Here is a 4212-nt window from a genome sequence, read left to right as displayed (position 1 = left end):
TAATACGACCATTCAGTATAAAAAGTTTGTTTTCAGTTATGAAGTCTAGTAATTTTTTCCCCAAATTATTAACCTGTTTATCCTTAGATTTTCGACTATTATTAATTAAATGATTAGGTCCCTTATATTTGGAGTCCATTTCCTCACCAATTCTGGAATTGAAATCGCCCAATATTATAATGTATGGTGTTATATAGTGCCATATATCAATAACTTTGAAGATTTCATTAAGAGTATTTAGATCACCGGGTGGCACATAAGTTAACATTATCATCATTGTTTTATTATTCTTATTTAATAATTTATTTCTAGTTATTGCGATGAGAAGTAGTTTATAATTCCTAGATTTTTTAACTTGGATTATTTTACAATACTCCCTTTCAATCAATGAACATAGACCACCACTCGGTCGTCCGGGACCTACTGATTTACTTGCTAGTGCAGATTCTATTGTAAATTTATTTGAGAAATTTGTAGTATAAAACTTATCTGATGTTATCCAAGTTTCCGTCATACCAATAATGACCGAATTATATTTAATATGCAGAGAATTAACAAATGAAGTTTTGTATTTAAGTCCTTGGCAATTCCAATTTACTATAGCAAAGGAGTGGTTACTATCGAAATTATGCGAACTTTGAATATGCCTTTGATTTGTGTTATATCATCTTCCCAAGTTTATCAAGTTGGAATAAGGTAAAAACGTATCTACATATACCAGATTTTTCAGATTAATATTATAAGTAATTTTGTCAGTTCCTGTTATTAAGATATCATTATGTAATTTGGCTTGTGCATTTTGTTTTCGTATATCATGTAACGCTGAAAGTAAATTTTTGCATCTTATTCTTGAGTTTTTAGTGAGATCCGGAGATATTTGAGAATCTCTCCAATCTTCAAGCTGATTTTGTATTTTCTTCCGAATAAAAGCAGAAAAGATCTGATTTCGAAGTTGAATATTGTTAAGTTATTTTTATGGTTATTTTCGGTGGTTTCATTAATTGAACCACATCTAAAATGTCATCTTGAACTATATTACAAACATTCAGTAAAGAAATAATAAAGTTATGAATTTCTTCTTTAGAAACAGTTCTCGAGTTAGGATAGTTATATATTATGATGTTATTACGATTGTAATCATTAACTAAAGAATCCATTCTAAATTGTGAGAGGTCTTTCTCAATTTGCATAGTATTAATTTGTTGTCGTAAATTCGTAATCTGTTCCTCCATTTTTGCTTGTTTTTCCTTAGTTTCATTTAAATTTTCATAAATTAAATTCAGTTCCTCCTCTATATCAATAATTTGATTAAATAGTTTGTCGTTAGATGTTTTTATAAGATTGGATATCTTATTCCATAAAATGGCAGATGAAGTGTCTAATAAATCATCCGGGTTATGTAGTAAGGTATCAAGTACATTTGGCTCACCTGAAAAATCTTGAATATTATGTTGATCTGACTTCTCGTTAATGTTCCTGGTCTCCATGTAGGTGTCTTGTAGATTTTTATCCGGTTGTAAATTAAAGTCTGTAATTAATTGGGAACTTGTTGCAGAGTTATTATTGCGTTTACTCACTGATTTGGCTCGGGTGAGTGGCGGTCTTCCACGTTTAATTGGAGATTGTTGCATTGCCATTAATATTAAACTTTCCTTATTTTTATTTATACTTTTAAGTATTAATTTTCCTTTATCAAGTCAAAAAGATGATTAAATCAAATATTTAATTTTAAAATTATTGTCACAAATGAAGTGCGTAGAAAAGTTCACCAGCAGAGCCGAGAGTTGGGAACACCCCTTCATTATTTATTGATAATTTTATTTTTGATTTTTTTTAATTTTAATCTATGCTTGATGGATAATATAAAATAAATAGACTAAATGGTTATAGGTTATTTTAAATTATAAATGCATATGAAATTAATTAGAGATATAGTGAGGAAATGCTCAATGTAGTCCTGGGTACAAACTGATCAAATGTACAATATTTTTACTTTTTTTTTTATTAAATTAGTAATAATGATCTATAATTCAGAGAAAATAACTTGAAACTTGATACTGTTTATATATCAAGAAGCTGTGTACTCTTCTCCATTTATAAATGCATGTTTTCTTTATCATNTAATTGTTTGAAAACAAGAGATAAAAGGTAACACAGTGCTGCCAATTTGTCTTGTATGGAATAGTAACAACTAACTAGTACTGAGTGTTTGAAAACAAGTTGATTATGTTGGTAATTATAGTGATAAAGTTGGCAAGTAAACAAGTAGAGTATTAAAATTTCTCAAGAAGTCAGATTACAGAATAACATGTTTGTATTACTGTAATGTGATTAAATTTCTGACAGCTGAGCAAGACTAATTTGTAGCTTTGTAAATTTCAGGATCCATAAAAAAAATTTGATATAATCATGTAGTAGTGTAGACAAATCATATTTGAGTATCGTTGTATGTAGTGGGACATGATGGAAAAGATGGAGTAACAATACATGTTTTTAATATAGACTTTGGTCAATTGTACCCTTGTTCAGTCAGTTACTAATGTTGCTCAAAATAGCAGGAGATTGACTATATTTTTTAATATATTGCAATCGCTTCAGAACAGGTACAAACAATATGAAGATAGGATGTCTTTTGTACACTACAACCTTTTGTGGTTATGTTGCTACTATTAAGGTTGCTGATAAATTTGCTAATACCCTAAGGTACTGTGGTTCTTAGAAAAGACTTTTTTTAAAATTTGAGTACCTGAGGTGTGGAACTTTCATGAAGTAATTTGATTTCATACAGATTTTAGTTACCAACTACTATACAGCAAGCATTTCACTCTCTAGTTGAAAAGCTTACTCAAGACAATTTTGCAAGTTCAAAAAGCTGTAGCTCTCTTTGTTTTTAAAAATATACATTTTGTGTTTCTCTTAATGCTCTGAATACTTCATAGTTTAAAATTTTTTTTCCTGTATGCTCTAAATGGTTTCATTTTTCAGGTTTTGTGGAATTTTGCTTCATTATGTGATATAGCAAACATTCTAGAAGTTTTTAAAATGAAATGTTCATTTTAGAACATTTTTATGGAATAATTTTAATGGATCCAAAGATGGAACTAAGAAGTTTCTAAAAATTTCTATATTTTTAGCAGTATTTTCTGGTTTCTCTAATTTTATGAATGTATTCAAGTATTTATTATTTTTAAATAAAATATGTATTTCATTTCTTTTTTTATATTATTTCTTTAAGAAATATTTAGAAATNGTTACAGACATGGAGAAAACCTGGAAAACTCTATATGGCCAGCCCATCCTGGCATGGCGCAAACCCATGACTGAACTCCCAGTGTCAGGGAATGGCATCCATGATGTTATATTTTTTCCAAAATTGCACCAAACAAACATAGATTTAAAGAAAGTACACTTTTTTGCCACCTTTTGCTGATTGGTTCATGTTCGTAAATAATCGTATTATGTACAAATCAATAAAATTCCGCAATAATTTAAATCAGCGTAAATTTTGAGCTTTTTTGTAGGCTTTGAGCAGACCATGTTATATTGAATCAGTGTTAAGCAGGGTCTTACTGTATTATGAAAAAGATCATACTTCATAAATGGAAAGTAGACTGACAACAATATTGAATTTGAATAATTAAATAAATTTTAATTATAAAATAGTTAATTATTTATATCATTAACTATTCAAAATATTTAAAAACAAAAAAATATCTGTGTAAATAAACTTAAAAATATTTAAACATGTCAGAAGTAAAAAAATTTTCACAAATTATTTTAAAAAATATATGTAGCGAATAGGATTTTTAACTCATGATTAAATTACTGTCAGATTATTTAAAAATATGACTATAAAACAACTGATTTTGCAGTTTTTAAAACATTTTTGATATCTGTAAAGTCAATTTAATTAATATTTTCTGCATTTTCAAGGATAAATACAAAATATGTCTTTATTATTTAATAATAACTTTTAATCAAAAGAAAAACATTGTATTAAACTTTGTAATATGCAACTTGAAAGTTTATATACCTTTTTAATGAGGTTAATGTTGTGTTGTCTTAAATACTAAAACAAGTAAATTGGACTATATTTCACACATGTAGTATATTATAATAGAAAAATGAAATTAAATCTGAAATTAAAAAAGTTTTATTAATATATATAGTTTCTACAATAAATGGAGACTTTTTTCTGTTGCTTGAAGATTT

This window comes from Centruroides sculpturatus, unplaced genomic scaffold (genome assembly GCF_000671375.1).
Source record: "Centruroides sculpturatus isolate CEXI.00-Female unplaced genomic scaffold, Cexi_2.0 scaffold44, whole genome shotgun sequence".
In the NCBI taxonomy this organism is placed as follows: Eukaryota; Metazoa; Arthropoda; class Arachnida; order Scorpiones; family Buthidae; genus Centruroides; species Centruroides sculpturatus.
The sequence above is the reverse complement of the archived record's forward strand: the minus strand, read 5'-3'. Positions refer to the sequence as shown.